The 27,551-nt window shown below is 42.4% G+C and overlaps 1 protein-coding gene across 43 annotated transcripts in view; it reads right to left on the bottom strand.

The window, feature by feature from the left end:
* The window catches only part of LOC125633483 (uncharacterized), a 786,124-nt gene that overhangs the window by 726,099 nt on the left and 32,474 nt on the right, over positions 1–27,551 (bottom strand). For 36 of the 43 annotated variants that reach the window (XR_012667838.1, XR_012667837.1, XR_012667812.1 and 33 more), the window contains exon 2: positions 25,234–25,493. The exons of the other annotated variants lie outside the window; for them this stretch is intronic. The gene's annotated coding sequence lies outside the window, so the exon portion shown is untranslated. The remainder of the gene's footprint in view (positions 1–25,233; positions 25,494–27,551) is intronic. 43 annotated transcript variants of the gene reach the window in all.

The raw sequence follows: 27,551 nt of genomic DNA, 5'->3' as shown, positions 1-27,551 counted from the left end.
TAGTGTGAACTTATTAATCATCCAACTAACAGTGCCAGAGAAAAATGAAGTTACAATATACATTAGTCCTCTGCTTCATCTCCACAGTATGCCAAACCTAAGCATTTAAAAGTCATGAGTCAGACTTCCCAACAAAATCATAAAATTGGCCCCCAAATTATGAGATTTTTAAAAATCATAAATTCCGAGTGTCTTTGCCTTCAGATTTGTGAGCCTTTGGGGTCTGTGTTTTCTAGATTCTCTCCACAATCATAAGAGCAAGAAACTTACTTTTAATTGTAAATAAAAGCTGAGATTCTACTTCAGAAGTTGGAGTTTTAAGAAAAAATACCAAATATCATGAGATTCCATGAAATCAAGAAATTGTAATGAAAGTTGTCAGCCTCCAGAATACCTCAAGTATCCAACAAACTTGGATACTGAATACCTGGAAGGGGCCTGATTTTCAGATGGTAGCTGCTCAACACCTTCTGAGAATCTTTAATGGGTCTGAGGTTGGGGACTGAAAATCATGTCACTTCTGAAAACGCTGGGCATTATGTTTTGCTGGTAACGCTAACTTTATGACCCCAGTTACCACTTCATGTAAACAATCTAGAATTTTGACAGATTAGTTCAGGGTAAGGCTTTTCTAGATCTAGAAAGCAGGATATAGAAATATTTTCAAGTTTAAAAATGAGCATTTCTCAATCGGCACAGCATACATCCAAAAGAAAACACAAGTAGAGAGCCAAACATTGCAAACCTTACTACTTTTGTGACTCCAATGGAACTACTCAAGGATAATTTAAGTGAGTAAGGGCCAGATTTTCAAGGGCATTAAGACAATAAAGCTGCAGATAGGCACCTAGTGGAATTTTCAAAATCACCTAACCCTAAGTATTGCAGGATCAGCTCCATACTACTGTATGTCATAATGGAGATAAACTGTTATGCATGGTATTTTAGAAGGAAAACATTAAACAACAACAAAAAACTTGACCTCTTAAACAGAAACCATGCTTGGTGCTGGGGTCACACTGGCAATTACAGAGTTAAATTGGCTAATTCTACAACAAAGGAAACAATATTAGCATTGCTATCTGTGTAAACGACATTAGTAGCAAAACAATTATCTTCTAAATTATTTTATTCCAATTATATTTTGATATAATTCAAGGTCTAGTGATTTTTTAATGTTTGCCGTCCTGTAGTTTAATACCGTAAAAGCAATCAGTCATTTGCTTGTCAGACACCAAGTGGTTAGAATAGTCTTTCCATCTGTGTGAAAAATATACAATCCATATTTCCCTTTAAGACTATGTTAGATGATTATTGTAAGTGATTTGTAATTGTTTTTAAATTGTTGAACATACTTTAATGCTATACTTGCAGCTATCTAGTTATTTAAATGCCCATTTTATAAGCAATTTTTATTGACACAAATTATTCATTCATCTCTTGATTTTCAAAAAGGGGAAAGAAAAAAGAGAAAAGATTATAATATGCACAAAAGAAGTAGTAATTTAAATAAAAAACCCAAAAATATGAAAAGTTATAAAAGCTCAGGGACCCAATCCTATTTCTACTGAAGTCAAACACAAAATTGTCATTGAATTCAGCGGGGTCTGGTTTGGGATGTAGATTAAATGCTTCAAAAACAGGATTTCCTGAAGTATTTGTCAAGAATAAAGACTAGTAGAGACTGCTTACCCCATCCTATTTCTTAAAGTTACAGCTCCTCTGATGAACATAGGGCTTCTCTAGATGCAGATTGCACTGGTTTAACTAAACTAAACTTAACTAATGATTTTTAAACCAATTCAGTTAAACCAATGCAAGAAGTGGACACTTATTTTGGATTATTTTAAGGAAGAGGTTTAAGCTAAATCAAAATAAGTGTCCACACAGGGGGTCTGCAGTGGTTTAACTAAACTGGTGCAACTTTGAGTGTAAATAGGTCTTATTTTACTATGAAGTACTCAGGAACATCCTGGGCTGGCAGAATTGCAGACCATGGCCCAAATACTACAGAAGTCCCAACAAGCAGAAATCATTTCTCTTGTGCAGAATATCAGTAGAACTAAAGGTTCATGCTATCAGATCCTATGCAAGGCTCAAGGCCTGTAGCTTTAAAACAAATATATTCACTAATGCGTCTAAAATATATCATCCTGTAGTCTAGAAATTATTTCAGCAACAGAAAACTATTACAGGCCCTTCACAATGAGGACCAAAACAATATTCAAATCCAGAACTATACATATTTCCCAAATACATCTATTTAGTATGTTACAAAATGTTAAGGATGAATAGTTAAACACTCAAAAGTCAGAGATGAGGAATGGCTTTGTCCATATGGCCTATGATACAGCCTTTAATCACAATGATCACCATTCTGCTTCTCAAATAATACAATAAAACATCAGACACTCTAGACCCTCACATACACACGTGCAGCATCTTTAGACATTGCTTCTCACTGTGTAATTTTCACATGAATAGGTTCTGAGTGTCTGGCATAGACGATACAACACTTGTACTTGAAGATGTATGAAATTATATCCCATTATCTGAATAGGGGTTCATCTAGTTAAAGATTAGTGTGGGCCTAAGTGCAAGGGAGCATGTGATCTCTTGTGATACCACCTTTAAATATTTCCATACTTCTTACATGCACCCCCTCAACACCTACTACTGCTATCATCACGTATAATATTAATATGGTATACTTCAGTAATGCCTAGAGGCCCCCACTGAGCTGGGGACCCCATAGTATGAGGTGCTGTACAAACATATATCAAGAGACAATCCCTGCCTTGAAGAGCTTACAATCAAAACAAGACTACAAAGAAGAGCCAGTGAGAGACTCCACCTGCTAGGCTCAGAAGCAGTCACAGCAGGGACTGCTGCAATGGGAGGGAGGAGATAAAATATGGCTCAGCCAAGGCCACTCCTCCCCACAGTAATCCCTGGGACCTAGAACTGAGCAAGGAAGACTCCTTCCTCTCCGGCTATAGTGTGGGGGCACTAGGACCCACTTGGTGCCTCCCACCCCACCAACCACATGGGCTACAGAGAGGGGCCAGCCAGAGACTCCTGCTGGCAGGAGCAGGAACAGCCAAAGCAGAGGAGGACCTTCAGACCTGTGGAAACTCCAGTCAATACTGTAGAATGTTCTCGGACTTGCTCTGTCCTGAGCTGATTGGCTGTTTCCTCCAACCCTCCCCCTCCCTTCTCACAGTCTCTTCACCTCAGTGTCACGCCACGCCTGCCCCCTCTACCTTCTGCTCCCTTGCCCTACCGCCCTCACCCCTCTTCCTCCTCACCTCCCTTTTCCTTCCATGTAGCTGATCCCCTCCTAGCTAACCCCCCCACCTCCCCTGCTCCCCCCTGTCATAAATATAAAGGGAAGGGTAAACCCCTTTGAAATCCCTCCTGGCCAGGGGAAAGCTCCTCTCACCTGTAAAGGGTTAAAAAGCTAAAGGTAACCTCGCTGGCACCTGACCAAAATGACCAATGAGGAGACAAGATACTTTCAAAAGCTGGGAGGAGGGAGAGAAACAAAGGGTCTGTGTGTCTGTCTTATACTGGTTTTTCTGCCGGGGATAGACCAGGAATGGAGTCTTAGAACTTTTAGTAAGTAATCTAGCTAGGTATGTGTTAGATTATGATTTCTTTAAATGGCTGAGAAAAGAATTGTGCTGAATAGAATAACTATTTCTGTCTGTGTATCTTTTTTGTAACTTAAGGTTTTGCCTAGAGGGGTTCTCTATGTTTTTGAATCTAATTACCCTGTAAGATATCTACCATCCTGATTTTACAGGGGGGATTTCTTTATTTCTATTTACTTCTATTTTTATTAAAAGTCTTCTTGTAAGAAACTGAATGCTTTTTCATTGTTCTCAGATCCAAGGGTTTGGGTCTGTGGTCACCTATGCAAATTGGTGAGACTTTTTATCCAACATTTCCCAGGAAAGGGGGGGTGCAAGTGTTGGGAGGATTGTTCATTGTTCTTAAGATCCAAGGGTCTGGGTCTGTAGTCACCTAGGCAAATTGGTGAGGCTTTTTACCAAACCTTGTCCAGAAAGTGGGGTGCAAGGTTTTGGGAAGTATTTTGGGGGGAAAGACGCGTCCAAACAGCTCTTCCCCAGTAACCAGTATTAGTTTGGTGGTGGTAGCGGCCAATCCAAGGACGACGGGTGGAATATTTTGTACCTTGGGGAAGTTTTGACCTAAGCTGTTAAAGATAAGCTTAGGAGGTTTTTCATGCAGGTCCCCACATCTGTACCCTAGAGTTCAGAGTGGGGGAGGAACCTTGACACCCCCCAAAAAACAAACACAGAACTAACATAACCTTTGCCACCATCACTCTGCTTGTGTATTAGATCCCCCATCCTGTGTCTTTCTGATCTATTTATACAAGAGTGTCTTATTGTTTCCTTGTACTCCCTCATTTGTCTGTATCCATCTGTTTTCTTATATTCAGATTGTAAGCACTTTGGGGCAGGGGCTGTGTCAAGTTTCCTGAACTCTAGGGTACAGATGTGGGGACCTGCATGAAAACCTCCTAAGCTTACTTTTACCAGCTTAGGTGAAAACTTCCCCAAGGTACAAACTATTTTACCCTTTGCCCTTGGACTTCCACTGCCACCACCAAACGTTTATCTGGGTTTATTTTACTAGGAAAGCATTGTTTGGAAATGTCTTTCCCCCCAAAATCCTCCCAACCCTTGCACTCCACTTCCTGGGGAAGGTTTGGTAAAAATCCTCACCAATTTGCATAGGTGACCACAGACCCAAACCCTTGGATCTTAAGAACAATGAAAAAAGCATTCAGGTCTTACAAGAAGAATTTTAATAGAAGAAACAGTAAAAAAGAAGTAACAATAAAAAGAATCACCTCTGTAAAATCAGGATGGTAAATACCTTACAGTGTAATTAGATTCAAAACGTAGAGAATCCCTCTAGGCAAAACCTTAAGTTACAAGAAGACACAAAGACAGGAATATCCATTCTATTCAGCACAGCTTAATTTCTCAGCCATTTAAAGAAATCATAATCTAACACATATCTAGCTAGATTACTTACTAAGTTCTAAGACTCCATTCCTGTTCTGTCCCCGGCAAAAGCATCACACAAACAGACCTTTGTCTCTCCCTCCCTCCAGCTTTTTAAAGTATCTTGTCCCCTCATTGGTCATTTTGGTCAGGTGCCAGCGAGGTTATCCTAGCTTCTTAACCCTTTACAGGTGAAAGGATTTTTCCTCTGGCCAGGAGGGATTTTAAAGGTGTTCACCCTTGTCAAGGTTCCTCCCCCACTCTGAACTCTAGGGTACAGATGTGGGGACCTGCATGAAAAACCTCCTAAGCTTATCTTTACCAGCTTAGGTCAAAACTTCCCCAAGGTACAAAATATTACACCCGTTATCCTTGGAATGGCCGCTACCACCACCAAACAATTACTGGTTACTGGGGAAGAGCTGTTTGGACACGTCTGTCCCCCCAAAATACTTCCCAAAACCTTGCACCCCACTTCCTGGACAAGGTTTGGTAAAAAGCCTCACCAATTTGCCTAGGTGACTACAGACCCAGACCCTTGGATCTTAAGAACAATGAACAATCCTCCCAACACTTGCACCCCCCCCTTTCCTGGGAAATGTTGGATAAAAAGCCTCACCAATTTGCATAGGTGACCACAGACCCAAACCCTTGGATCTGAGAACAATGAAAAAGCATTCAGTTTTTACAAGAAGACTTTTAATAAAAAATAGAAGTAAATAGAAATAAAGAAATCCCCCCTGTAAAATCAGGATGGTAGATATCTTACAGGGTAATTAGATTCAAAAACATAGAGAACCCCTCTAGGCAAAACCTTAAGTTACAAAAAAGATACACAGACAGAAATAGTTATTCTATTCAGCACAATGCTTTTCTCAGCCATTTAAAGGAATCATAATCTAACACATACCTAGCTAGATTACTTACTAAAAGTTCTAAGACTCCATTCCTGTTCTGTCTCTGGCAAGAGCAGCACACAGAGAGACACAAACCCTTTGTTTGTCTCCCTCCTCCCAGCTTTTGAAAGTATCTTGTCTCCTCATTGGTCATTTTGGTCAGGTGCCAGCGAGGTTACCTTTAGCTTCTTAACCCTTTACAGGTGAGAGGAGCTTTCCCCTGGCCAGGAGGGATTTCAAAGGCGTTTACCCTTCCCTTTATATTTATGACACGCCCCCCAAATCTCAGCTAGGGTGAAACACTGGCTGGGATTTCTTCCTGGAGCTCTAGGAAAACAGAGTTAATAAGACACATGCATCTCTAAATATACTACCAAGTACATAAAGACTAACAATATTTTCCACATCTCAAGGATGATTTTAACCAGTTGATTCTGGGAAACTTTCACGGGAGAGTGCATCAGCCACTTTGTTAGAAGCTCCTGAGATGTGTTGGATGTCGAAATCAAAATCTTGGAGAGCTAAACTCCACCGAAGAAGTTTTTTGTTAGTTTCTTTGACGGTGTGAAGCCACTTTAGTGCAGCATGGTCGGTTTGCAGGTGGAAACGCTGTCCCCAAACATATGGGCGTAGCTTTTCCAGAGCATAGACAATGGCATAACATTCTTTTTCAGTGACTGACCAGTTGCTTTCCCTCTCAGACAGTTTTTTGCTGAGAAACACTACAGGGTGGAATTCTTGATCAGGTCCTTTCTGCATTAAAACTGCTCCCACACCACGTTCAGATGCATCTGTGGTTACTAGGAACGGTTTGTCAAAGTCTGGGGCCCTTAGTACAGGGTCAGACATGAGTGTCGCTTTAAGCTTGGTTAAAGGCCTTCTGACACTTTCTGGTCCACTGAACAGCATTTGGCTGTTTCTTTTTGGTTAGGTCTGTCAGTGGGGCAGCGATTTGGCTGTAGTGCGGTACAAATCGTCTGTAATAACCGGCCAAGCCTAAGAAGGATTGAACCTGTTTCTTTGACTTTGGGACAGGCCACTTTTGGATAGCATCCACTTTGGCCTGTAGGGGGCTGATAGTTCCTTGACCCACCTGGTGTCCAAGGTAAGTCACTCTGTTTAGGCCTATTTGACACTTCTTAGCCTTAACAGTTAGTCCTGCCTCCCTTATGCGCTCAAGGACTTTTTGTAGATGTTCCAGGTGGTCTGCCCAGGAATCCGAAAATATGGCCACATCGTCAAGGTAGGCGACTGCATATTCTTCTAATCCCGCTAGGAGACCATCTACAAGTCTTTGGAAAGTGGCGGGTGCATTTCGCAGCCCGAAAGGGAGTACATTAAATTCATACAGCCCGAGATGTGTGATGAAGGCTGACCTTTCCTTGGCAGATTCATCTAGCGGTACCTGCCAGTACCCCTTGGTTAAGTCCAAGGTAGAGATGAACTGGGCCCGTCCCAGTTTCTCTAATAGTTCATCTGTGCGTGGCATTGGATAGTTGTCTGGGCGAGTTACAGCATTTAGCTTACGGTAGTCCACGCAAAAACGTATTTCCCCATCTGGTTTGGGAACTAGAACCACTGGAGATGCCCATGCACTTTCAGAGGGGCGGATTACACCCATCTGTAACATATCCTGGATCTCCCGTTCTATAGCAGTTTTAGCTTGAGGAGACACCCGGTAAGGTTGGACCCTAATTGGGTGAGCATTACCTGTGTCAATGGAGTGGTATGCCCGTTCAGTCAGTCCTGGGGTGGCTGAGAACGTTGGCGCGTAGCTAGTGCACAGCTCCTGGATCTGCTGTCGCTGCATATGCCCAAGGGTCATGGAGAGGTTCACCTCTTCCACACCACCAGCACATTTCCCTTCGAAGTAAACAACTTCAGGCCACTCAGCGTCGTCTCCTCCCTGGGCTGTAAACTGACAAACCTTTAATTCTCTGGAATAAAAGGGCTTTAGAGAATTAATATGGTACACCTTAGGCTTCCGGTTGGAGGTGGGGAATGCTATGAGATAATTAACAGCTCCCAGGCGCTCCTGGACCGTGAATGGCCCTTCCCATGATGCTTCCATTTTATGGGCCTGGAGCGCCTTTAAGACCATGACCTGGTCTCCTACTTTGAAGGAACGCTCTCTGGCATGCTTATCATACCAGGCTTTTTGCTCTTTTTGAGCATCCTGTAAGTTTTCTCTAGCAAGGGCTAAAGAGGTTCGGAGGGTGTTTTGTAGGTTGGTTACGAAGTCCAGAATGTTAGTTCCTGGAGAAGGTGTAAATCCCTCCCATTGCTGCTTCACCAACTGCAATGGCCCCTTAACCTCACGGCCATATACAAGTTCAAATGGGGAAAACCCTAAACTGGGATGTGGTACAGCTCTGTAGGCAAAGAGCAACTGCTGCAACACTAGGTCCCAATCATTGGAGTGCTCATTTACGAATTTACGTATTATGGCCCCCAAAGTTCCATTAAACTTCTCCACCATGCCATTTGTTTGATGATGGTAAGGAGTGGCAACCAAGTGATTTACCCCATGAGCTTCCCAAAGGTTTTTCATAGTTCCTGCCAGGAAATTAGTCCCTGCATCGGTGAAGATGTCGGAGGGCCAACCTACCCTGGCAAAAATGTCTGCTAGTGCCTGGCACACACTTTTAGCCCTGGTGTTGCTTAGAGCTACTGCTTCCGGCCATCGGGTGGCAAAATCCATGAAAGTCAGTATGTACTGCTTTCCTCTGGGTGTCTTTTTCGGAAAAGGACCCAGAATATCCACAGCTACTCGCTGAAATGGAACTTCAATGATGGGGAGTGGCTGGAGAGGGGCTTTGACCTGGTCTTGGGGTTTTCCCACTCTTTGGCACACCTCACAAGACTGGACATAGGTAGAAACATCCTTGCCCATTCCCTCCCAGTGGAATGATCCCCCCAAACGGTCTTTGGTCCTGTTCACCCCAGCATGGCCACTAGGGTGATCGTGGGCTAAGCTCAAGAGCTTGGCCCGGTATTTAGTTGGAACTACCAACTGTTTCTGAGGATGCCAGTCTTCCTGGTGTCCACCAGAAAGAGTTTCCTTGTATAAAAGTCCTCTTTCTATAACAAACCTGGATCGATTAGAAGAGCTGAGAGGCGGTGGGTTGCTCCGTGCCGCCGTCCAAGCTCTCTGGAGGCTTTCATCTGCTTCCTGTTCGGTCTGGAACTGTTCCCTTGATGCTGGAGACATCAGTTCCTCATGGGATTGTGGACTTAGGCTTGGTCCCTCTGGAAGCGATATAGGGGATGGAGCTGTTTCTGTTGACTGTGAACCGCTCTCCGCTGGTGCACTATGTTGGGATTCAGGCTCCGGCTGAGCCTCTTGGGTCGGGTTATCGGCTGCTGCCAGTTCAGGTTCGGTGGGGCCCTCTGGTGTTGAGGTTGCAAGTACTGGATTCAGTGCTGACACGGGGTCTGGTGTTGGTTGTTCGGCTGGTTCCGGTTCTGGGACTGGTTCCGTTTGGGTCTCTGGGACTGGATCCACTACTGCTGTTGCAGACATTGGCCTGGGGTCCAGGTCCATCACCTCTGACTGGGTCCTGATAGAAGTTTCCGGAACAGAGCTAGGCCTCACGGCTTGTTTAGCCTGGCTGCGGGTGACCATTCCCACCCTCTTGGCCTGCTTCACATGATTGGCCAAGTCTTCCCCCAACAGCATGGGGATGGGATAATCATCATAGACTGCAAAAGTCCACATTCCTGACCAGCCCTTGTACTGGACAGGCAACTTGGCTGTAGGCAAATTGAAAGAGTTGGACTTGAAGGGTTGAATCGTCACTTGGATCTCTGGGTTGATTAAATTGGGGTCCACTAAGGAAGCATGGATAGCTGACACTTGTGCTCCGGTGTCCCTCCACGCGGTGACCTTCTTCCCGCCCACACTCACAGTTTCCCTCCGCTCCAAGGGTATCTGGGAGGTATCTGGGCCTGTGGACCTCTGGTGTGATTCCGGTGCAATGAACTGTAATCTGTTGGGGTTCTTGGGGCAGTTGGCCTTTACATGCCCCAGCTCGTTACACTTAAAACATCGTCCAGCTGACGGGTCACTGGGGTGAGGAGGGTTGCTGGAGAACGGGGTGGTGGGACGATAAGGGGTCTGGAGGGTTCTTTGGGAGGTAGGTGGGGCTTTGGGCGGCCCCCGGTAATAGGGTGTGGTCTGGGGTGGTCCCTTCTGGTCTCCGCTCCAACTGCGACCAGTTTTCTTCTTCTCTGCCACCTCCACCCATCTGGCTCCAATCTCTCCTGCCTCGATTACAGTTTTGGGCTTCCCGTCTAGGATGTATCTTTCTATTTCCTCAGGAACACCCTCTAAGAATTGTTCCATTTGCATTAGGAAGGGCAAATTTACTGGAGATTCAACACTTGCTCCTGATATCCAGGCATCCCAATGTTTCACAATGTGGTAGGCATGTCGGGTAAATGACATGTCTGGTTTCCACCTTAGGGCTCTGAACCTCCGACGAGACTGCTCGGGCGTTATCCCCATTCTGACTCTCGCCTTGGATTTAAACAGTTCATACTTGTTCATGTGTTCTTTAGGCATTTCAGCTGCCACCTCAGCTAAGGGTCCACTGAGCTGCGGCCTCAGCTCTACCATGTATTGGTCAGTAGAGATGTTGTACCCAAGGCAGGCCCTTTCAAAGTTTTCTAAGAAGGCCTCAGTATCATCACCTGCCTTGTAGGTGGGGAACTTTCTGGGATGGGAAGTGGTACCTGGAGAAGGATTGCTAGGGTTTGTTGGTATATTCTGCTGGGCCTTTATCCTCTCCACCTCCTCCACATGCTTCCTCTCTTTTTCCTTCTCCTCCTCCACATGCTTCCTCTCTTTTTCCTTCTCCTCCTCCACATGCTTCCTTGCCTCCATTTCCCTCTTGTGGGCAGCCTCCTGTACCTCCTTCTCCAGCCGCATGAGTTCTATCTGTCTTTCATGTTCCCTTTGTCTTTCCTCAGCCTGAAATTTGGCTAATTCCAGCTGTAGTTGAGCTGAGGATTTGGTCATTCTAACCTCTCTGTTTTTAACTAACTTTACACCTGAGGTTTAGAAATAAACAAACAAAACTTGGCTGTAAAATTTTGCTGTGCTGCAATAGAATACCTATTCTCTGATAGTGATTGTCAGCCTACAGAAAAAGACAATTCCCTTGTCTCTGCTCTGGGCCCAAATTAAAGCAAAAAACCTCCAACTACTTGGAAACCTGCTTACCCAGCCCAAAGAAAAAGCAAATGGGTAGAACACACACCCCCTATTTACTTTTAGGAAGAAAAGAAAAAAAAACCTCTGGATTGGAAGATTTCCCTGCAGGAGTTAAGTACCCTGCCTCCAGGCAAAAAAAACCTGCAATTCACAAGATAATCCCCTTTTGTCTCTGCTTGGCCACAAAGCAGAGAGAAACCAAGCTGCTTTCAGTTTCAAAGCTGCTTTCTGGACTTTCTTTCCAAAGAAAAAAAAATTTTCCTTTTTAAAATCTGTATTTCTAGTTCAAAAAATCTCAACTGGATCTCAAATGATTTCAGGTTAATCCCACCACTGTGCCACCATGTCAAGGTTCCTCCCCCACTCTGAACTCTAGGGTACAGATGTGGGGACCTGCATGAAAAAACCTCCTAAGCTTATCTTTACCAGCTTAGGTCAAAACTTCCCCAAGGTACAAAATATTACACCCGTTATCCTTGGAATGGCCGCTACCACCACCAAACTAATACTGGTTACTGGGGAAGAGCTGTTTGGACGCGTCTTTCCCCCCAAAATACTTCCCAAAACCTTGCACCCCACTTCCTGGACAAGGTTTGGTAAAAAGCCTCACCAATTTGCCTAGGTGACTACAGACCCAGACCCTTGGATCTTAAGAACAATGAACAATCCTCCCAACACTTGCACCCCCCCCTTTCCTGGGAAATGTTGGATAAAAAGCCTCACCAATTTGCATAGGTGACCACAGACCCAAACCCTTGGATCTGAGAACAATGAAAAAGCATTCAGTTTTTACAAGAAGACTTTTAATAAAAAATAGAAGTAAATAGAAATAAAGAAATCCCCCCTGTAAAATCAGGATGGTAGATATCTTACAGGGTAATTAGATTCAAAAACATAGAGAACCCCTCTAGGCAAAACCTTAAGTTACAAAAAAAGATGCACAGACAGAAATAGTTATTCTATTCAGCACAATGCTTTTCTCAGCCATTTAAAGGAATCATAATCTAACACATACCTAGCTAGATTACTTACTAAAAGTTCTAAGACTCCATTCCTGTTCTGTCTCTGGCAAGAGCAGCACACAGAGAGACACAAACCCTTTGTTTGTCTCCCTCCTCCCAGCTTTTGAAAGTATCTTGTCTCCTCATTGGTCATTTTGGTCAGGTGCCAGCGAGGTTACCTTTAGCTTCTTAACCCTTTACAGGTGAGAGGAGCTTTCCCCTGGCCAGGAGGGATTTCAAAGGGGTTTACCCTTCCCTTTATATTTATGACAACCCTTCCCTTTATATTTATGACAGGCTGCTAGGCACCACTGATATAGATATAGATATTTTAAAGAAAATGTAGGCAGGGGATTAAAGGGAACCAAAGGCACAGAAAAGTAACTTCCCCAAGCAGGCTAGTGGTCAAGTCAGAAATGAAACTCAGGTCCCTTGCTTTCCACTCAGTGCCCTGTCCATTAGGTCACAAAAGGCACTTCCACTCTCCAGGGACTCCCACAGAGGTGAATCTAGAAGTTGAAAAAAATGTAACCCAAAAAAGTTAGGAAAATCCTTGAAAAGTGAAGTTTGAAGTTTTTCCAGGGGGAAAAAATCCAATTGGATAATATTGGGAATTTAAAATTTCAGGTACTGTGATTTGGATTTGTTGAAGTTTAGGGACACGTTGGAATTTGGCTTTTAACTGAGAGCTAATCTCAACCTTAACTAGAGAGGTTACAGAGCCCACCCTGTATGTGGTTGTGTCCACACACATAGACACACACACACACACGTAATGGTCAAAATACTTATAAACGCTTTTACAATTAATTAACAAAGTACTAGTGTAGCTCAGGAACATCAGAAATATTGCAGTAATGTTTATGTATTTGCAAAGGCAACATGGTAAAAACTTCAGTGGCAAATTCTATGCATTCAAATATTTTCCATATCTGTACATGTACATACATGCACATCAGACAGCTGCAGCGGCACAGGAGCCAGCAAACAGATCTGTAAACAGGGGAGTTTGAGTGGGAGTTCTGTTGGAGAAGAAGGTGTTTGTATTTGGTTTTGTATTTGTATTATTTGTATGTGTAGAGGCTTGTAGGGGCTTTGTGCTGGAGAGAAGCTGAGCCCTGATTAGGGGGCGGGGCTTCTCTGAGTAGGGGTCTATAATGGTAGCCAGCCAGTCAGGCAGTGGCAAAGACAGCTGTAGTGGCACAGGAGCCAGCAAACAGAGCTGTAAACAGGGGAGTTTGAAAGGGGTTCGTTTGGGGTTTGGTTTTTGCTGTGGGTGGTGAGTTTTGGTGTGGTTTGTGTTTCCCAGATTAACAGGATTTAGGTGGGAAGGCTATGACAGATACAGAGGCAGCAGTGGGAGTGACCCATGTAGTGGAAGACACAATGAAGATGACTGGATGTGGAAGCTGCGGTATGTACATGATCCTGGAGGGGCTACCTGGAAAGAGTTTCATCTGCATGAAGTGCCGTCTGATAGAGCTGATGGAAGAAAAGATCCGAGGATTGGAGATGCAGGTGAAAAGTCTGGTTGAGTTTAGAAGGGGGATCAAGCGGATTATGGAGCAAAGACATGAGGAAGCTGGAAGCAGGACTGAAGAATTCTGAGGGGAGACTGCTGGGTGAAGAAAATTGACAGTGGAAGCATGTGACTAAGAGAACCAGGCAGAGGAAAAGACGGGCTAGTGAAGGAGAAATAGAGCTCAAGAATAGGTTTGTAGAGTTGGAAAATGAAGAAGGGGCTCAGCAGGTGGTCACTGAAGGTGGAAGGGCAAGGAAGAAGAGAAGAGTGGCTAGACCTATAGGAAAAGGGGAAGAGTCAATGGAGACTACACCAAATATGACCCCCAAGAGGATACAGAATGGGTTGAAGAGGATTACAAGGGAGAATAGGAATGGAAAGAACTTGCAGCCAGAGGGAACAGGGGATAGACCGGAGAATCGCACTGTCACCAGAAAAAGGCAGGTCTACGTGATCAGGGACTCCTTACTGAGAAGAATGGACAGGCCTGTCACCAGAGCTGATCCAGAGAATAGAAGGGTGTGCTGTCTTCCAGGTACTAAGATACAGGATGTGGACCTGAGGTTGAAGAAGGTCCTAAAGGGAGAGGGAAAGAATCCATTGATTGTCCTTCATATGGGAACAAATGATACCGGTAGATTCTCGCTGGAACATATCAAGGGAGACTATGCCAGGCTAGGGAAGACGCTAAAGGAAATTGAGGCTCAGGTGATCTTCAGTGGGATTCTGCCTGTTCCTAAAGAAGGGCAACAAAGGTGTGACAAGATTATGATGCTCAACAGATGGCTGAGGCAGTGGTGCTATAAGGAGGGCTTTGGGATGTATAGCCATTGGGAGGCATTCATGGACAGAGGACAGTTCTCTCTGGATAGACTTCATCTGAGTAGGGAAGGAAATAGACTTCTAGGATGGAGGCTGGCACAACTGATTAAGAGAGCTTTAAACTAGGAATTTGGGGGAGATGGTTGGGAGATGTCCAGGTAATCTCCACACCGGATTTTAGCATTGAGAAGGAAGAAAACAAAATAAGAAAGGATACAGCCGTGGGTAGGAGAATGGACATAAGGAGGAAGGGCAGTGTGGATACCTAGGAGGAGCCTAGGTAACAAAATGGAGGAACTAGAGCTACTGGTGCAGAAAATGAAACCAGATATTATAGGGATAACAGAAACATGGTGGAATAGTAGTCATGACCGGAGTACGGGTATTGAAGGGTATGTGCTGTTTAGGAAAGACAGAAATAAAGGTAAAGGTGGTGGAGTAGCATTGTATATCAATGATGAGGTAGAATGTAAAGAAATAAGAAGCGATGGAATCGATAAGACAGAGTCCGTCTGGGCAAAAATCACATTGGGGAAGAAAACTACTAGAGCCTCCCCTGTGATAGTGCTTGGGGTGTGCTATAGACCGCCGGGATCTAATTTGGATATTTTCTTTAATGTTTTTAATGAAGTAAATTATGGAACTAATGGAAACTGATGTTTTTAATGAAGTAAACTAATGGAAACTGCGTGATCATGGGAGACTTTAACTTCTCAGATATAGACTGGAGGACAAGTGCTAGTAATAATAATAGGGCTCAGATTTTCCTAGATGCAATAGCTGATGGATTCCTTCATCAAGTAGTTGCTAAACCGACAAGAGGGGATGACATTTTAGATTTGGTTTTGGTGAGCAGTGAGGACCTCATAGAAGAAATGGTTGTAGGGGACAACCTTGGTTCAAGTGATCATGAGCTAATTCAGTTCAAATTGAACAGAAGGATAAATGAAAATAAATCTGTGACTAGGGTTTTTGATTTCAAAAGGGCTGATTTCAAAAATTAAGGAAATTAGTTAGGGAAGTGGATTGGACTGAAGAACTTATGGATCTAAAGGCAGAGGAGGCCTGGGATTACTTCAAGTCAAAGCTGCAGAAGCTATCAGAAGTCTGCATCCCAAGAAAGGGGAAAAAATTCATAGGAAGGAGTTGTAGACCAAGCTGGATGAGCAAGCATCTCAGAGAGGTGATTAAGAAAAAGCAGAAAGCATACAAGGAGTGGAAGATGGGAGGGATAACCAAGGAAAGCTACTTACTGAGGTCAGAACATGTAGGGATAAAGTGAGAATGACCTTGCAAAGGGAATTTAAACCAATAGTAAAAGGTTCTACAGCCATATAAATAAGAAGAAAACAAAGAAAGAAGAAGTGGGACTGCTAAACACTGAGGATGGAGTGGAAGTTAAGGATAATCTAGGCATGGCCCAATATCTAAACAAATACTTTGCCTCAGTCTTTAATGAGGATCTTAGGGATAATGGTAGCATGACAAATGGGAATGAGGATATCTGAGGTAGAAGCGAAACTTGAACAGCTTAATGGGACTAAATCGGGGGGCCCAGATAATCTTCATCCAAGAATATTAAAGGAATTGGTACATGAAATTGCATGCCCATTAGCAAGAATTTTTAATGAATCTGTAAACTCAGGAGTTGTACTGTATGACTGGAGAATTGCTAACATAGTTTCTATTTCTAAGAACGGGAAAAAAAGTGATCCGGGTAACTATAGACCTGTTAGTTTGACATCTGTAGTATGCAAGGTCTTGGAAAAAATTTTGAAGGAGAAAGTGGGTAAGGACATTGAGGTCAATGGTAAATGGGACAAAATACAACATGGTTTTACAAAAGGTAGATCGTGCCAAACCAACCTGATCTCCTTCTCTGAGAAAGTAACAGACTTTTTAGACAAAGGAAACATAGTGGATCTAATTTACCTAGATTTCAGTAAGGCATTTGATACAGTGCCAGATGGGGAATTATTAGTTAAATTGGAAAAGATGGGGCTCAATATGAAAATTGAAAGGTGGATAAGGAATTGGTTAAAGGGGAGACTACAGCGGGTCATACTGAAAGGTGGACTGTCAGGCTGGAGGGAGGTTACCAGTGGAGTTCCTCAGGGATCGGTTTTGGGACCAATCTTATTTAATCTTTTTATTACTGACCTGGGTACAAAAAGTGGGAGTGTGCTAATAAAGTTTGCGGATGATACAAAGCTGGGAGGTATAGCCAATTTAGAGAAGGACCAGGATATCATAAAGGAGGATCTGGATGACCTTGTAAACTGGAGTAATAGTAATAGGATGAAATTTAATAGTGAGAAGTGTAAGGTCAGGCATTTAGGCGTTAATAACAAGATTTTTTGTTATAAGCTGGGAACGCATCAATTAGAAGTAACGGAGGAAGAGAAGGACCTTGGAGTATTGGTTGACCTCAGGATGATTATGAGCCACCAATGTGATATGGCCGTGAAAAAAGCTAATGCGGTCTTGGGATGCATCAGGCAAGGTATTTCCAGTAGAAATAAGGAGGTGTTAGTACTGTTATGCAAGTCACTGGTGAGACCTCATCTGGAATACCGTGTGCAGTTCTGGTCTCCCATGTTTAAGTAGGATGAATTCAAACTGGAACAGGTACAGAGAAGGGCTACTAAGATGATCTGAGGAATGGAAAACCTGTCTAATTAAAGGAGACTCAAGGAGCTTGGCTTGTTTAGCCTAATGAAAAGAAAGCTGAGGGGAGATATGATTGCTCTCTATAAATATATCAGACAGATAAATACCAGAAAGGGAGAGGAATTATTTAAGCTCAGTACCAATGTGGACACAAGAACAAATGGATATAAACTGGCCATCGGGAAGTTTAGACTTGAAATTAGACGAAGGTTTCTAACCCTCACAGGAGTGAAGTTCTGGAACAGCCTTCCAAGGGAAGCAGTGGGGGCAAAAGACCTATCTGGCTTCAAGATTAAACTCGATAAGTTATGGACGAGATGGTATGATGGGATAACATGATTTTGGCAATTAATTGATCTTTAACTATTCATGGTAAATAGGCCTAATGGCCTGTGATGGGGTGTTAGATGGGGTGGGATCTGAGTTACTACAGAGAATTCTTTCCTGGGTATCTGGCTGGTGAATCTTGCCCACACGCTCAGGGTTCAGCTGATCACTATATTTGGGGTCGGGAAGGAATTTTCCTCCAGGGCAGATTGGAAGAGGCCCTAGGGGTTTTTCACCTTCCTCTGTAGCATGGGGCACAGGTCACTTGCTGGAGGATTCTCTGCACCTTGAAGTCTTTAAACCATGATCTGAGGACTTCAATAGCTCAGACATAGGTGAGAGGTTTATTGCAGGAGTGGGTGGGTGAGATTCTGTGGCCTGCATTGTGCAGGAGGTCAGACTAGATGATCATAATGGTCCCTTCTGACCTTAATATCTATGAGTCTATAAGTCTTTCTCTTTCAGGGATGCTGCAATGGCATTATCTTTCTTTAGGCAAGTATATCTGAGGGGCCTAAGGAAACTGATAGTGGTCATTCCTTTGAGCAAGTCGCTAGGCCAAATTTTGTCCCCGGTTACACTGGCGCAGCTCCCAGTACTGTAAGTATTTAGTGTCCGATTAATAAGTGTATTATTAATATCTGACTCCTGTGATAGTCATGTTAGTATACCTTGACAGAGTAGACCTAAAGGGGCAAAATGACCTTTTTGTATCACACACATTCACTTAGACAGGCAGTTTTTGCAACCATAACTAATGTGCACAAATGACAACATTTACATAAACAAAATTCATTTGTCCATGGAAACTGAGCACAAATCAATTGGGAGTAGGCTTTGGAAATGCAAATTCTATCTCACAGGTTAAAAACTGATTTGTATGCTAAACTGCTGAGCCCTGCACAAATGGAGGCTGGAATGAGACTGCTTTGAAAATTTGGTCCTAATCACCTGCAGTGTCAACAATTGTTTAGAAGTAAGTGTTTAAAGTGCTATGTGGTGTTTTATTCACAAATTCCCACTCATTTTACTGGGAAGATCACAAAGCACTTTGCAAATCTACCCCTTGAAGACTCTTCATTATGGGTATTCACCTGACCAAACAGTAGACTCCTTCGGCTCTATTGCAAACACTTAGACCTTGAGTCTGTAGTCCTTCTACATGAAAAATAACAAGCTCCATGCTTCTGTTTAATTATTTGTAGCACTGTTCCTTGATGGATGGAACAACATGCCTGTTGTAGAGTGTGGCATTATGATTTTATCTGTTGGCTGGACTATTGTGCATATAAGCACTATTACTGGGAGCTGCACTGGTTCCTCAGAACTGACCCTCTGATACTGCAGAACTTCACTGTGTCAGCTGGATCAGGGTCTTCTATTCCTTCAATCCATATTAAGGAGATGAATCAGTGCAGAATGGTTGAAGGGAATAACTGGTGGAGATGGCATAGTTTAAATCAGCTCCCATAACTGATGGAGTTTGCTCACAAATATTCACTGAGTCATATCTCAGGTGTACTGCTGCATGAGCAAGGTCTTCTAAATACCCAGCTAGCAGCAGTGGCCAAAAATACTTTTTCCATCTCTACTTACAATACATTATCCTCTTTTTTCTTTTGTGCCCTTCTTTTTTTCTTAAAAACCTGGCAGACAACTTATGTCAAAACATGTCTAATATACAAAGTGACTGTGGCTGGCCCTGGCATGCATATGCATTAGGGTATAAGGATCTTCTTCCCTTTAGGTGCCCCACGCAGTTCCAAAATACATTCATGCCACCAGCACTTAGTTCTGAAGAACAGGCTATGCACATTCAGAGAAGCAGCAGGCTGCTCTCAGAAGCACATTCCCTTTCATGCATTTCCATCTTGTACCCAAGTCTAGCCACAGCCCTCATAGCATAATTTGGCCTGTATGGGACAAGCCAGTGACTGAATAAGCAGTGACAATACAGGCCCCCACCTAGGAGTCTTGAGGCTGGAAGTAGAACTGTGCTGTTTGTGTTTTTATGTTCTCAGTTTTGTCTAGTGAGAGACAACTAACATTTGTCTGGATTGATGCAACAATCTGTGAATTTGTTCAGGAGCAAAAATGTTGGTATTTCCCTGGCTGGTAGCTAAGCTTTTGAATTTTCAAGAGGGCAAAATTCTTACCTTGAAGTTGTCCTTCCAGAAGTAGGGCAATATAACACAAAGCTGAAAACAGACTCCTTTCTCCTCTACATAGCTGAGCTAGCCAGTCCAGGAGTTCTTTCATCATCTAGACAGCGCACATACCCTGGTGCTGTATGTACACAAAAACATCACTGTTTTGCTCCAAGTTTGTATTGCCTCTTTAATCTTTGTATAATACAAGAAGCATGTGTCTTCTTACAGAGCAAAAGAGTGGCATCTTGCATAGCTGGTTGGAAGATGGGTAAACAGGTTGATGTGACAAATGTATAAAAAGCGTAATTTTTCCCTTAACAAAATTCAATATATTGAAAAAAATCATCTGTACTATTGCTGATCAAACACAAGAGGAATTTGAAGGAAAATTTAGTTGGAATTTTTTTAATATTAAAACTTCATTGAAACTTTGCAATTATTTTGAAATGCATATGTAATAGTTAATGAACATTGTCTGATTTGGGTGGTTGCTGAGAAACAAGTATATTTAACCCAGTTCATGATAGAAGTTAGTGAAATCTTCCCAATTGTGTCTCACAGAGTTTCTGTTCTACCTTAAGTACTCAGATACATGCACTAGTATACAGTTGGTCTAGAGCAGTGGTGGGCAACCTGGGGCCCGTCAGGGTAATCCACTGGCGGGCTGCGAGACATTATTTACACTGACCGTCTGCAGGCACTACTGCCAGCAGCTCCCAGTGGCCGCAGTTCGTCGTTCCCAGCCAATGGGAGCTGAGGGCAGCCATGCCTATGGATGGTCAATGTAAACACTGTCTCACGGCCTGCCCGTGGATCACCCTGACAGGCCGCGTGCGGCCTGAGGGCTGTGGTTTTCCTACCACTGGCCTAGAGACCATAGTGAAGTTAGGAGACTTGTTTTCCTCTTTGGGCCTTGGGCACTACCATTACTCGGGAGGATACTGGTAATATATTCACTGTCAAAGGAGAAAGGCATAAGAAGTGACTGAGGAGGATGGATATCTGTGGCAGAATTAGCAGCCCAGAAGAAAGATTAAGAGATTTTTTTAATTGTATCACTATAAACACTCTACAGCAAACAGCTCCAGATACAGACGCATGAATTAGATCTTTGTTGATGTAACCTTCAGTGTTGTCCCCCTAGCTTTGTAGCTATACAAACCAGAAAGATTCTAGAAATATTTCATCATCAGAACCAGTAAAAATGCCTGTTAACAAATTAAATATTTTGTCTAAAGAGGTGTAGTATTGGCCTGCCATTTATTGGGTTAAATGTCTAGGCAATGCACGTCCTTTGTTTACATACAAATGCATTATCGATTTATGGTAGCTCATTCATTTGCTTGAAAAAGTCTGGATCTAAAATTGATCCTCAGTTTTAAGTCATGCATACTGTGAACCTGACAGACTAGAATGTACTTAAAAGGGTGTGCCTTGCACAAAGGCAAAAAGGAAAATGCAAAGCTCCACATTGCAGAAAACTGAAGAGATATTTAACAATGTAAATTAAACATGAAAATCTGTATGTCTCAATTAGATTTTTACCAGTTTTCAAAGTAGGACTCCTGTGGAATGTGTCATGTTTCAGCAACTCTGTAGACTTTTGTTCTGCCACCACATTTTTCCATCTGAAGACAGATTATTCATCTTTATTTTGAGGCAAGTGAATCTAAATCTGGAGTCCTATGTGTGTTACAACTTCATGTGTTTAAATTTCTACTAACATGAATGTTTTAAAAAAAATGAAGAAAAGGTTCTTAAATTTAACAGATGAAGTCAAGGAGACTAAAGAAACCTATATATTTAAATATTCAAAACAATCATGTAGTGCCCAGTGCTCTTTCTGGGCTAGGCAAATGAGTATTCCAGAAAAGCCACAGCCAGCCAGGGAATAGCGGAAAATAACTATTGCCCTGTGTTCCTTGGTCACTGTAAATCTCCAGTGTTCACCTCCTGTAGACATAGCGCAAGAAGCCAATGAGTGGCAGTCGGGGTGGATCTTTCAGAGTCAAGGCACAGGCTTCTTGTGTTTTAGTACCTGCTTCCTAACCCCTTGGCACCTCCCTCCCCCTGGAGTAGCTGCGTTTCTGTGATGAGTAATGCGCACCGGCTACTATGCGGGAATTTTCCAGGCTCTCACTCATCAGTGAATTACCTGGTTTAAATTCTCTGAGAATTGGTTTGGGCCCTTATGTCACGTCTATGGCCTAGATTCAGAAACAACAAAAACAAAGCATATCTTCCACAAGCCAGGACAAGAAAGCATAACGCTAATATGGACTCAGATGTACATTTTGATGCGTTAAGCGCTACGTGGACAGGAGCTAAACAGGGTTTTATGGACATCCATCTGATTGCAAAAAAGGATTATACTGCACCTTTTTTCCCCTCAAACTATGTAGCAAAGCCCAGGCTGAAATTCCATCATTAACTACTTCCTTTGTTCCTATTACAAGTGTTGCTGGATATTTGACTTTTAACATTTATTATAGAAATTTCTGTCTGCACCTCTCACTCTGCTAGTGCTTTACATCAATAAAAGAGCTGATTATAAATACAATATAACATGCCCACGCCTCTCTTGCTTACTTAAAAATCCTCAGTCCTTAATGCTGTTCTTAAAGGTCACCAGAAAGCTTGACCAATTAAAAAAACTGGAAGAGCTGCACTGTGCAATTAAACTCCCCAAGTCCCCAGTCCTGCATGGAAAGCTCTGCTTGCATGGTGCCTCAGTGAAGTCAGTGGAACACTGCACAGACCCAAAGGTCCTCCCCGCAGATCTGGGAGTGGGATCCTGAGTCATGGGCTCACCACCAGTGGGAATGCTTCAGGAACCAACAACAACGACAGATTGACACTCCAGCCAAGTGTCAGAGGGAGAGAGCTGATCTCTCAGATAATGGAATGGTAGACCAATTTGTGTTTTATAGAGAAGAACCAACAGCTAGGACTGTGACAGAAGTGGTAAAGATAGGTCTCATGCTGGAGTTATGGAAGAGACTATACAACTGACATTATAGTATGTAGTGTAGCTGCAGCCATGCTTGTCCTAGGATATTAGGGAGACAAGGTGGGTGAGGTAGTATCTTTTATTGGACCAACTTCTGTTGGTAAAAGAGAGAAGCTTTTGAGCCACACAGAGCTCTTCTTCAGGTCTGGGAAACGTACTCCCAGCATCACAGCAAAATGCAAGTAGTTAGCACATATTGTAAGGGACCATTCAAGGTAGAGTGTAAATATCTTGTTAAATCTCAGGATGTGCCCAGTATGAACTGGATATTTCCAGAAGTTTGAGCAGTCTCAGTTAGAGTTGGGTTCTGGAGCACTTAAAGAAAGTGATATGTCTAATTGCTGAAGCAATCTGCTGCTTAAGTACTTACTAAGCAGTACAAGTAGCAAACAATTAGCTAGGACAGAACAAGTGGTATATACACATAACAGCTCAACCTGCCCAGGGAAGAAGTCATTTTATTCTGATCTAGCTAAAGTGTCTCAGAATGTTATTAGGAGCTAGGGGGCACTCCAGTCCTCCTGCCTTGAAATTACAAAGGCATGGATCATTGTGAGAAGGTCCACATCAGAGGAAAATAAAAGGTCTGAGCTTCTGGGCCAAACAGAGATGGGGAAAAAAGCTTTGGCAAAGATTTTTTTAAAATGGATGGACTGAGTTAGACACTTAAGTGTTGAAGTCAAAAGGAACTCGGCACTTTTGAAAATCAGGCAATTCAAGTAGGTGCCTAAATAACACAATTAGCTACAGCATCCGATGAAGTGAGCTGTAGCTCACGAAAGCTTATGCTCTAATAAATGTGTTAGTCTCTAAGATGCCACAAGTACTCCTTTTCCTTTTGCAAAATGATAGACTCTTTGAAAATGGCACAAAGTGTATTCATTAAACTAAGGCGCTTTTATGCAGCTTTGCCAGTGTAAAGGGCCCCTCTGTCCACTTCAAGACTGTTTTACGCTGCCAGAGCAGAGAAAAGGGGGTCTTAGTGTAAATGAGAATTAAGGTATATGTCTGTGATTTATTTTTCTTTAAGTTACTCAAAAGACAGAGACCTTTGTATACCCAGGGTAAAATTCTGGCCCCATTGAAGTCAATGGTAAAACACTCATTAGCTCTAATGGGGCCAGAATTTCACCACAAACTACAGCCTAGAAAGAATATGCATTATGAAGTGAATTATAAAGTGCTCAAAATTGTCTTTTTTTTTTAAATGGGAAATTGACACCACGCTAACTTCCATATAGAACCATTACTAGGCACTGTTTTATAACATACCACCACTTTCATTTTACTTCCAATATCCACATATCAAACAATTTTTATAAAGAAAGCCCAAGAGACAACCACTTTAGATTGTACTAGAGTCCTTTAGGGGTTGAGAAATTGGTGTGCATATAGAAAGGGGCCCAATATACTTAGGGCCAAAGCCCTGAAACAAGTGGTGCACTTCAATCTGGAGTTTTGTATGGGTCTTCTTTGTTTTGTTTTGTTTTTTAATAAGAAGGAAAATAGCCTGTATGGAAATAAAAGTGCTTCTTAACAATAAGTTTCTGAAAAGCATTGAACAAGACATTAATAACAAAGTGAAATGATAAGCAGAATGGAAGTCTGTGAAAAATTCTATATTTGTATTATAAAGGCATTGTTTTCATTCTTGGCACCTTATTTTTCATGTACATAAAGAGAACGCAAGCTACAGCAGGGTGAGACAAAGATCAATGCTGAATGTATTACTTGGCACTGGTCAGACTCAGTTTAATAAGAAAAGAATTGATCCATTAAGCTAAACCTAATTCTTGGCCGAAAATGGCTGAAATCTCTACTTTATATTGCTAGCTTCATGAAGACCTATAATATCTGGAAGAAACAACTCAGAGCTGAGTTTTAATAAGATTAAATGTATTGCAAATATACTTAACAAGAATCTATCTAGTTGTTAATGATTGCTATTAATATCAAACAACTTTTGTATAGAATTTTTTATTAGAGTAGTTGTAAAATATAGCCATGTGAAATGCAATATAAAAAGGGGTTTAGGTAATTTGTAACAACTACAATTGCAGAACCAAAATTTTAACCTACAAGATATAGTAATTTATTTTATCAATCTAGTTTTTCACACAAGTGCAATTCAATTTGTAAAGTATTTAAGTACCAGTCATTAACACTATATAGCAAAGTGCAGAAGGACAGAATCTACTGTATATGATTGTGTTATTATATGTGAATATACTGAAATTGTTTTTTCTTTCAGCAAGCTTTGCAATCTGTTGTTTAAAAAAACCACATTGCATTTTAACTTTAATATTTCTATGAATTTCTCCAGAAAGAGTTTTGCAATAACTATGGTAACTAAAAACAAGTACTGGTACTTTATGTTCCTTTGATTGTGTACTGTAGGATATCATTATTTAGCATGAATTTGCTTCTGTAACTGCTACCTGGGGGGGGCAATTTCTTGTTCCAAGTCAGCACATGACTACATCACCAGAAAACCAACATCACAACAGTAGTAAATATTCTTGCTGATTTTAGCAGAGGGATCTAGGATTGCCTGCATAAGGAACTTGAACTACCTTCTCACCTGTAGGGGCAGTTGCTGAAGGTCAGTGTGGTGGCACAATGGATGGACGGAAGCTTATACTGCTGTTATTGTGTTCTATCCTTTCTGTAGATAAATAGACTTCTGGTTCCAATCCTCCCAATCCAACACCTTTCACAAACATTAAGTTTGGAAGGAATCAGTCAGTCATGTTTGTAGACTGGATACAGGACTTTCCTCAAACAATGTATTCATGGATTACAAAGCCGGAAGGGACCATTGTAGCCATCTAGTCTGACCTCCTGCATAACAGAAGACATAACATTCCTGTATGAACTAGAGCAGATCTCTTAAAAAAACATCCAATATTGATCTTAAAATTTCCAGTGGGAGGAAAGCCACCACAACCCTTGGTTATTTGTTCCAGTGATTACTTCCCCTTACAATTAAAAATTTGCACCTTATTTCTAGTCTGAATACATCTAGATTCAACTTCCAGCCTCTGGATCTCGTTATACCTTTGTTTCCTAGGTTGAAGAGCCCTCTATTATCAAACTTCTGTTCCCCATTGTGACCAAATGCACCCCCATATTCATACCCTATGCACACTTGTAAGAATCTTTGTACAAAATATGCCTTGTGCAGTATCATTTGAAAACTAATAATTTGCTGGTCAGTAATATCATGATGAAATGTATGTAGCAACATTATATGTAAAGTTATGAACATAAGCTGAAATCATGACTAAATGGTGTTTACCAGACAAATTTGGGGAGTGGCTAAACCTGTTTCTCAAAGCCAAAGCATAAGCTGATGCCTCTAGCCAGCTGTCATCAAAGTTGATGGGGGCAATCCCCTACCAAGTGGCCATTCCTTTGGCAAAGAAGGGAGGCAGGAACGAAACAGATTTGCACCTTAGCAAACAACAGCATGGAACCTCTTTCACCACCAGACTCCTTGTCTCCGTCCTTGCAGTGGGAATGAACTTTATCTAGGGGTAAACTTCAGGAAAATGTATTTTGAAGCGTGACAGAACTATGAAAGTGAGGGTCAAAAACACTTCAAGTTATCACTCCCTAACCATCTCTCGTTGTTTCACCTAAGACATCAAAAGAAACAGTCATTGGACTTTTCTGACATCCTGACATGAAATTTGGTCAGCCCTGTTGGTGGATCATGTGGTAAGAATCTTATCTTGAACCAAGTTTAGTTTGTTAAGTTTTAGCACTAGAAAATGTTTTATCTTTTTCTCTTTTAATCATTTCTGAGTTTAATGCCTTATACTTGTACCCACTTAAAATCTCTCTTTGTAGGTAAATAAACTTGTTTTATTCTTTAATTAAATCTAATCCAGTATTGTGAATTGTTTGGGTAACCCATTTAAGATAGGTTTCAGAGTAACAGCCGTGTTAGTCTGTATTCGCAAAAATAAAAGGAGTACTTGTGGCACCTTAGAGACTAACCAATTTATTTGAGCATGAGCTTTCGTGAGCTACAGCTCACTTCATCGGCATCCGATGAAGTGAGCTGTAGCTCACGAAAGCTCATGCTCAAATAAATTGGTTAGTCTCTAAGGTGCCACAAGTACTCCTTTTCCATTTAAGATAGGAGACAGTTGTATATTGATCCCCTCAAAGGCTCAATGGACCTAATATATCTAGACCACTGGTGGGCAACCTGTGGCCTGCGCAGCTTCCCGCAGCTCCCATTGGCTGGGAATGGTGAACCGCAGTCACTGGGAGCTGCAGGCGGCTGTGCCTGCGGACAGTCAATATAAACAAACTGTCTAGTGGCCCGCCAGCGGATTACCCTGACAGGCTGCGTTTGGCCCGTGGGCCGCAGGTTGCCCACCACTGCTCTAGACTGTCCAGGAGAGGACTGGACAGTGCGGAACATACATTTTGGGGGAAAATCCAGAATTGTGAGTGTGTTGGGGTCACACTGCAAGTGGTAACCAAAGCTAGGGGAATCCAGCATGTGACTGACGTGTCGCTGGAAAGCTGCAGCTATACACTGACACTCAAGGTCTCACCTGCCTGCAGGCTGAAAGGCTGTTTGAGAGCAGCCCAGGTGGGCGCTACAGCCACAAAGCATTGTGAGGCACCCCAGGTTGTAGGACAAGAGTGACAGCCTCTCATTGGTCTGGTTACACCCTGGAATGTCATACCCATGTAGGTACTTATAGTCTGTGATCAAGTCATCCATTAATCTTCTCTTTGTTAGCTAAACAGGTTGAGCTCCTCAAGGCTTTCATTATAACATATATTTTCCAATCCCTTAATCATTCACATAACTGTTCTATGAACCCTCTCCAATTTATCAATGCTTCTTGAATTTCAGATACCTTACCTGGACATAGT

Source organism: Caretta caretta, chromosome 3, assembly GCF_965140235.1.
Source record: "Caretta caretta isolate rCarCar2 chromosome 3, rCarCar1.hap1, whole genome shotgun sequence".
In the NCBI taxonomy this organism is placed as follows: Eukaryota; Metazoa; Chordata; order Testudines; family Cheloniidae; genus Caretta; species Caretta caretta.
This window is presented reverse-complemented; position numbering and strand designations above follow the sequence as displayed.